The following is a 9,604-nucleotide window of genomic DNA, read 5'->3' as shown; positions in this document are numbered from 1 at the left end:
ATTCAGTCTGAACAACTAAGAAAGATATTGAAAGAAAAGTGAATAGAACTTCAAGGGTCTGTGAGAAAATACTAAAACATCGTCATTTATATCATCAAAATCCTGTAAGAACAAGTGGAATTGGAAGTATGGTGATTGAAATTTACACACACACACACACACACACATTTAAAACAATAATTGCTGAGGGCTGGGGTTGTGGCTCAATGGTAGAACACTCATCTAGCATGTGTGAGACCCTAGGTTCAATCCTCAGCACTACATGAAAAAAATGAATAAATAAAGGTATTGTGTCCAACTACAATTAAAAAACAAAATATTTTTTAAAAAAAAACAATAATTGCTGAAAACTCCACAAATTCAGTAAAAGATGTAAACATATAGATTTAAGAAGCTCAGCAAACTCCAAACAGGATAAAACTCAATAAATCATACCTAGGCATACTATAATTAAACTGCTGAAAACTAGAGATAAAAATAAATATCTTGAAAGTGGGCTGGGGTTGTGGGTCAGAGATAGAGTGCTTGCCTACCATGCGTTAGACACTAGGTTCGATCCTCAGCACCACATAAAAATAAAATAAAGATATTGTGTCCACCTATAACTAAATAATAAATGTTAAAAAAGCAAATATCTTGAAAGTATGTAGAGAAAAAGGATCAAATGGCTACAAAATTCTCATCAGAAACCATTGGGGCTGGTAAGAAATGTCTCAATATTTTCAAAGTGTTGAAAGAAAAAAAAATAACCTTTCAATCCAGAATTCTACATCAAATTATCCTTTAGGAGACATGAATGGTGTGACTCTACTTTGTGGACAACCAGAGACATTAAAAATTGTTCTCTATATGTGTACTATGAATTGAAATGCATTCTGCTGTCATGTATAACAAATTAGAATGAATAAATAAATTAAAATATCCTTCAGGAAGGAAGGCGTCAATAAGATATTCATAGATTAAGAAAAACAAAGAGAATGTGTTGAAAGTGAGCCCAAAAGGATTACAATGGAAATTCTTCAGACAAAAGGAATATGAAACCAGGAGGAAATCTGTAACATCAGGAATTGAGGAAGAGAAATATAAATAATAAATATTTAGCCAACTACAATAGACTATTCTTCTTTTAAATTAAAACATATTTGAGGATTTAAAACAAAACTTTAAACATTGTCTGATGGAATTTCAATGTATCAAAACATATAAAATAACTATAATACAAAGAGTGGATACTAAAGAGAACTGTGTGGTGGTAAGTTTTCTACATCACATTTAAAATGGTAAAATGGGGCTGTGTGTGTGGCTGAGTGGTAGAGTGCTTACCTAGCATGTGTGAGGCACTGGGTTCCATTCTCAGCATCATATAAAAAAATTCTGTCCATCTAAAACTAAACAGAAAATGTTTAAATAAATAAAATGGTAAAATATTGATTCTAAGTAGACTATGGAGAATTAATTATGTATTTTAATTCCTAAAGAATCATTAAAATATACAAAAATACAGTTGAAACACAACAGATAAATTTTAGAAGTATACTAAAAATGTTCAAATAACCCAAAGAAAAGGAAAATAGCAGAGAAAAACAAAAAACAGGAAAAAACAAAATAAATAATAAAATGGTACATGTAAATCCAAATGTTAAATGCAAATAAGTTAAACATACCAATTAAAAATCAAAGATTTGGGACTAGGGCTAGGGCTCAGTGGCAGAGCACATGCCTAGCACGTGTGAGGTACTGGGTTCTATTCTTAGCACCATAAAAAAAAAATGAAAGATTTTTTGTGTCCGACAGTCTAATAAATAACTTGGAAAAGAAAAAAATCAAAGATTATAAGAATCAATTTTTAAAAGAAGGAAAAAAATCCAATATATGCTATATTTTTTAATTAGAGCAAATTATATTCCTTGCTTTTATAATTGTGTCAAAATTAATCCCAATGTCATGTATAACTAAAAAGAACAATAAAAATGAAAAAATAAACTTCAAATATAATGATATAAGTATGTTAAAATAAAAAGATGAGCCTGACACAGTGGTGTACACCTGATATCCCAGCAACTCAGGAGGCAGAGGCAGGAGGATTGCGAGTTCAAGGCCAGCCTCATCAAAAGTGAGGTGCTAAGAAAGTGAAACCCTGTCTCTAAATAAAATACAAAATTACTTTGGGGATGTGGCTTAGTGGTGAGGTGCCTCTGAGTTCAATCCCCAGTACCCACTCCCCCTAAAAAAGAGTTGGAAAATAAAATAACAATATTTATGGACAATGAAGTTTGAAATGAATGTGCAAATGGAGATAAAACTAACTGAATTTCTCAGAAGTGAGAACAGTCAGTTGAATTCTGTAGAGGACAGAGTTTGCATATCTACAGACAAAAATTCTTTTGCATCGCTATCAGTCATGTGCAAGTTTCAGAGTTGTAAAATAACTCCCATAGACTCAGAATTGCCAACATTTTAAATTTGCAACAATTAGAAGAATCATTCTGTACAGAGTACTAACATCTTCTATTGTGCACAGGAACTTGGCCTTCACATTTTTTTCTAACAGCCACATGGAGGTGGAACACACCAAGAATGTTCAGCTTGGTGTAATTCCTACTAAGGAACTGAATCTCTTTTCCCAGTGAGTTCACTCATCTAGTACATTTCACAATTACTTCCTGATAATGAATACATACAAAAGAGTGTTTTATTGTACCCATCCTGAATATGGAAAATCATATCACTTGATGAGTCATGTCTTCAGCATTTTCTTAATTTTAACTTTATGGTCTGTTTTGTAGTATTTAATTTTTTTTTTTTGAGAGAGAGAGAGAATTTTTTAGTATTTATTTTTTAGTTTTCGGTGGACACAACATCTTTATTTTATTTTTATGTGGTGCTGAGGATCGAACCCAGTGCCCCGCGCATACCAGGTGAGCACACTACCACTTGAGCCACATCCCCAGCCCTTTTTATTTTCTTTTCATTTAATATTTTACTTACATTTGTTCCAAGCCAAGTTATGTACAACATAAGTATTCAAATTATAAAATTTAGCTTTTGTATTTCATTATATCTCTAAATGTTTAAAATTCTAAATAAAATTCTCCAAAAGGGGGCTGAGGGTGTAGTGTAATGTTTGAATACCTACCTAGCAAGTACAAGGTCCTGGGTTCAAATCTCAACACTGCAAAGAAAAAAAAAAAACCTTCCTAAAGGCAAATGGATCTATTTGCTTACATTAACCTTTGAATGATATTTTTCTCTTGATTTTATATTCATTTGATTTAAGTCCTGTATTTATATACTATTTTATTAATGTGTAATAACATTTCTTAAATATATTTACACCTTTAAAAAATAATAATAATATAACAGATAAACATTAATAAAAGAAATTTCAAACTATTTATATCTGAAAAAGTAGACTACAGAGCAAAATAATTACCAGGGACAAAGAGAAACATTACACACTGATTAAAAAAAAAAATCTTCATCTAACTCCAGTCAAAATGGCAATTATCGAGAATACAAGCAATAATAAGTGTTGGAGAGGATGTGGGGGAAAAGTACACTCATAACATTGGTGGTGAGACTAAAAATTGGTGCAACCAGTCTGGGAAGCAGCATGGAGATTTCTCAGTAAACTTGGAATGAAACCTCCATTTGACCCAGCTATCCCACTCCTCAGTCTATACCCAGAGGACTTAAAAATCAGCATACTATAGAGATGTAGCCACATAAATTGTTATAGCAGCTCAATTTACAATAGCTAAACTATGGAACCAACCTAGATGCCCTTCAACAAATGAATGGATAAAGAAAATATGGGGGGCTGGGGATGTGGCTCAAGCTGTAGTGTGCTTGCCTGGCATGCGTGCAGCCCGGGTTCGATCCTCAGCACCACATACAAACAAAGATGTTGTGTCCGCCGAAAACTAAAAAATAAATATTAAAATTCTAAAAAAAAAAAAGCAAATATGGTACATATACACAATGGAATATTACTCAGCCTTAAAGAAGAATGAAATTACAGCATTTGCAGGTAAATGGATGGAACTGGAGAACATCATGCTAAGTGAAATAAGCCAAACCAAGAAACCAAAGGCCAAATGTTTTCTCTGATAAGTGGATGCTGATCTATTATGGGGGTGGGGTAGGGAGGGATGAAGGAACTTTGGATTAGGCAGAGGCAAGTGAGGGAAGAGGAGGAGGTGTGGGGGTGGAAAGGATGGTAGAATGAGACAAACATTATTACCCTATATACATGTATGAGTATACAACCAGTGTGACTCTGCACCATGTACAGCCAGAGGAATGAAAAGTTGCACTCCATTGTGTACAATGCGTCAAAATGTATTCTATTGGGCTGGGGATGTGGCTCAAGCGGTGACGCGCTCGCCTGGCATGCGTGCAGCCCGGGTTCGATCCTCAGCACCACATACAAAAGAACGTGTTGTATCTGCCGAAAACTAAAAGTAATTAAATAAATATTTTTTAAAAAAAATGTATTCTATTGTCATGTATAACTAATTAGAACAATTTTTTTAAACACTTCACCAGGGGGGCTGTGGATATAGCTCAGTTGGTAGAGTGCTTGTCTTGCATGGATAAAACCTTGGGTTCAATCCCCAGAACCACACACACACACACAAAAATTCACCAGGAATATATAATAATCCTTAATATGTGTGCACTTGCACTGGGAGTCTCATGACCAACTCAGCCAGCTTCAATTATGCACTAAAAGGGTTCACAGAACTAAACATATAATTGAACTGATGCCTGGGATTTATTACAGCTTAAGAATACTAAATAAAACTAGCAAAGGGAAAAGTGCATGGGTGAAGTCCAGAGAAAACTAATGCAAACTTCTAAGAGTCCTCCTTTCCCAGTGGGGTCACACAATTCATTCCTCCAGCAATGAATTGTGACCTGTGTGAAGTGTTGTCCTATCAGGACACCTTATGAAAGACTCAGTGCCAAGGTTTTTAAAAGAAATACATATGCAATCTCAGCCTAGTACATATCAAGATTCCAGATCATAGAAGGAAAGTAAGTGTTCAGTGTAAAGCCTATAGTTTGGATGTACAGTTTAAGCAGAGTAAACAAACAATCTTTGTCAGCTAGGAATTGATGGGAATCTTTTTGACATCCAAGTTCACAGACTCCAGAGAAAAACCAACCTCACAAGCCTTTCTAAGGATAACCATCTCAAGCCTGCTATCATAACACTTTTTCATAAAGCACTAAACAACAGAGCTTCCAAATACATAAAAACAGACAAAACTGTAAAGACAAATACATGAATCTACAATTGTAGTTGGAGACTTAAATACTCTCTCAGAATTTTGTAGAACTAGGGCTGGGGGTGTAGCTCGGTGGTCAAGCTCTTGCCTAGCATGTGCTAAGAACCTAGGTTCAAACCCCAGCACCAAAAACTAAATTTCAAATCCAGAAATATGTAAAACTAGTAGGGGGATAAATCAATAACACAGAGAAGTATTGAGCAATAGCATATACCAACAGAGTTTCATTGACTTGTATAGAACTTTCCACAAAACAAGAGCAAAATAAATATTCTTTTTAATTGCATATTGACATTTTACCAGGATAAGCCATATTCTGGGATGTAAAACAAATCTTTTTTTTTTTTTTTTTTTTTTTTTTTTTTTTTTTTTATAGAGGTAGAGAGAGAGAGAATTTTTTAATATTTATTTTTTTAGTATTTGGCGGACACAACATCTTTGTTTGTATGTGGTGCTGAGGATCGAACCCGGGCCGCACGCATGCCAGGCGAGCGCGCTACCGCTTGAGCCACATCCCAGCCCCTGTAAAACAAATCTTAACAAATATAAAATAATTGAAATCATACAGACAGTGCTTTTTGACCATAATGGAAATAAACTAGAAATCAATAAGAGAAAGTTAACAGAAAAATCTCAAACCCTTGAGAGTTAAATAATACACTTTTGGGTTTGTTTTTTTGTTTGTTTGTTTGTTTTTTTTGAGGGTGATACAAAGAATTGAACCAAGGGGTGCTTTACCACTGAGCCACAACCCCACCCTTTTTATTTTTTCATTTTGAGACAGGGTCTCACCAAGTCGCCTAGGGCCTCACTAAGTTTCTGAGGCTGGCTTTGAACTTGAGGTCCTCCTGCTTCAGCCTCCCAAGTCACTGGGATTACAGACATTCATCACCGCACCCAGCTAAATAATACAGTTCTAAGTAATCCATAGGTCAAAGAGATAATCTCAGGGATGATTACAACATATTTTGAATAGGTGTACATGGTGGCACATCACTGAAATCCCAGATACTCAGGAGACTAAGGCAGGAGGATTGCAAGTTTGATATGAATCTGGGCAATTTATCAAGACCCTGCCCCAAAATAAAATAAATGTATCTGAGGATTAGCTCAGTGGTAAAGCACTTGCCTAGTTATGTGCAAGATCCTAGGTTCCATCCTCAGCACCACAAAAATAGTTTGAATAGAATGAAAGACAAAATAACAACATACCAAAATTTTCAGAGTACAGTTAAATCAAGAGGGGAGTTTATAGCATCAAATGCTTACATTAGACCAGAATATTGTGTAGCTCCATAGTAGACAATTTGCCTTGCTTGCATAAGGCTCCCAGCACTGTCAAAAAAATCAATAAGAAAAGCTTCCCCCTTCAGAATCTGAACAAATAAATAAATGAAGAGCAATATAAAACCAAAGCAAGCAGAAGGGGAGAAACAATAAATATTGGAGCAGAAATCAATGAGATTAAAAACAAAAAAAAGAATTAATATGGGGCTGAGAATGTAGCTCAGTCATAGAGCACTTGCCTGGCATGCTTGAGGTCACACCAACACAAAGAAAATTGAATTCACACTGGAAAATCTTTTAAGATAAGAGGTTGAAGAATGGGTCTGCATTTGAATGGCTCTGAGTGGGTCCCAGGCTGGGAGCCAAGGGACACTCTAGGCTGCTGGGTGCAATTCATCAGTGCTAGTGCTGAGCTACAATGCCATGACACCATGAGGTTATTTAAGAGATTACAGCATCTGAAACCCACAATGTTAAAAAACAGAATTTTCACAATATAGAGGATCATTCTGAAATAGGGATTTAGGATAAAGAGTGAGAGAAATACTGAGTCTTAACGGAAACATCCATGAGTCATTGAGATGCAGAAATCACAGTTGTAAATCTTGAGCAACAAGCCTTTGGCCCATGCCCTTGTAAAATAAGGGAAATACACAAGGACAGGGAAAATTAACTTGAAATTGTTCGGCTCCAATGTGGCTCCACCTTCAGTCTTACCCCTAATACAGCCCTTCTATAAATATTGGACCCCCAGCCCCAAGTGGGGGTGCTTCTCACTCTCAAGATAGCCTGTATTCTCCCTTAAATGTGTATCTACCTTCCTAAATCAACTTCTGCCCATGCCTTTGTCTGGCTCATGCTGAAATTCTTTTTGGTCACTTACACCAAGAACTCCCTAAGTTGAATTCCCCTCCCCTCTGGAAACTTGTTGGACCCTTCTCCAGAAACATCTCCTCTCTTCCTAGAAAAAGAATCCCTAATTTCACTAATAAGAACATGAAGAAGATTTTAAAACATCTCCAAAACAGTTGGCTGTGGACATAAGTAGAACATTTGGACAAGCTGGGAAGAGCCCAGATAAACTATATAAGGGAAGAGTTTGTAAATGTGGCTGAGTGGTAGAGTGCTTACCTGGCATGCACAAGATCCTGGGTTCAATCCCCAGGACAGCAAAACAAACAAACAAACAAAAGTATATAAGGTGATCTATCACTAAAAGTTCATCATCCCTTTCCAAATCCTTGTTGGGATTGAGGGAAAATGCCCTAAAAGTGGAGGACATGACATGGAAAATAAAGACAATAAATTGGGTGCAGTGGCTTACACTCATAATCCCAGCAGCTAGAGAGGCTGAGGCAGGAGGATTGCAAGTTTGAGACCAGCCTCAGCAAATGAACAAGACTGTAAACAACTTATCAAGACCCTATCTCAAAATTAAAAAAAAAAAAAAGTGGGGAGGTGATGCAGGCCTGTAATCTCAGCTCCTCAGGAGGCTGAGGCAGGAGGATCAAAAGTTCAAAGCCAGTCTCAGAAACTTAGTGAGACCCTATCTCTAAATAAAATATTTTTAAAAGGGCTGGGGATATATATGGCTCTGTGGTTGAGCGTCCCTGGGTTCAATTTCTAGTATGAAGGAAAGAAAGAGGTAGAGGAGGAAGGAAGAAAGGAAGGGAGAGAGGGAGGTAGGGAGGGAGTCAATAAACTGGCTTGTGCAAGCCAGCTCCTGGAAAATTACACCAGGATTGAAAATATATGGTTAAGTCCAGTAACTTGTTCTTCACAGATCCATCATCAAAATACAGTGCCTTTTCCCCCCACACAGTTTCTCAGAACCATGAAACAATGGCACAAATTTTATTCCTCAAGAATTTGAGATAGTGCCTTTAAATTTCTAGAGAAAGAGAAGTATAAATTAAGTTGTAGCTTATTTGATGGGAATCGAAGATATTGGAGTTGTACTAGATTGCCCTTCCTGTGCTCACCAATATTTACTAGAAGAGAAACAACATATCTCACTTGACTACTAAGTAGAGTTGTTGCCTCTTGTAAAATCATTACTTAAAAGCAAACTTGAAAATATGTGGTAGTTGGTTTAAACTGGCTTCAAGCAGCAATTAAAATGTGTTGATCAGAACTATTATCCAAAACAGAAATTATAAATGATGGAAATATTCAGATTTTAAAACAATAATTCAGTGGATAGTGGGAACAGAAAAACCATCCTACTTTGTTTCTGGGATATGCTAGTTACGTAGCCTAGAAAGTATATGCTTGTTTATTACAGTTGCACGGACAGAGTTTGTCTATTAAAGAGCATTTAGTTGTTCAAAGTATCCTTGGATTATATGATTTCCAAAAGTAGGTCTCTTCTGAGAACTGTGAACTGTGGAAGAAATCAAACTATTTTTTTTTCTTTTAAAAAGCCACATGATGAGGGGCTGGGGCTGTAGCTCAGTGGTAAAGTGCTTGCCTCATATGTTTGAGGCACTGGGTTTAATCCTCAGCACCACATAAAAATAAATAAAGATACTATGTGTTCATCTACAACTAAATGATTTTTTTTTTAAAAAGCCACATGATGAAACTACTGTAAAACCTAACAATCTACTTCACATTGAAGTGGAAAAATATCCAAAAGAAGCAGCTTCAATTTCAATGAGGTAAAAGTGCACTCGCTATGAAGGGGTTGGAGCTGGGGCTCAGCGGTAGAGCACTCACCTAGCACATGTGAGGCACTGGGTTTCATCCTCAGCACCACATAAAAATAAATCAACAAAATAAAGGTATTGTGTCTGTTTACAACTAAACAAAATATCTTTTCAAAAAAAAAGTTCACTATGAAGACTTTGTTCATCTTTGCTGCATTTGGGATTTATATGGTCATTTAATAACATCGTGTAAGATTGTCTGGATCTTAAATACTATCCTTCATAAGAATATAATATATAACACATGAAATAATAAGATAGAACTTCTTATTAGGAACCACAAAGACCACTCATCTTTTTATTTATTTTTTCATT

At 35.8% G+C, this 9,604-nt stretch overlaps 1 pseudogene; it reads left to right on the top strand.

Moving 5' to 3' along the window:
- The first annotated feature begins 8,333 nt into the window (after window positions 1–8,333).
- LOC124091504 (KATNB1-like protein 1) lies at window positions 8,334–8,943 on the top strand (annotated as a pseudogene).
- The last annotated feature ends 661 nt before the right edge of the window (window positions 8,944–9,604 follow it).

This window comes from Marmota monax, unplaced genomic scaffold, assembly GCF_021218885.2.
Source record: "Marmota monax isolate L192 unplaced genomic scaffold, Marmota_monax_Labrador192_F-V1.1 WCK01_AAM20220418_F8-fsc00170, whole genome shotgun sequence".
NCBI classification, from domain to species: domain Eukaryota; kingdom Metazoa; phylum Chordata; class Mammalia; order Rodentia; family Sciuridae; genus Marmota; species Marmota monax.
This window is presented reverse-complemented; position numbering and strand designations above follow the sequence as displayed.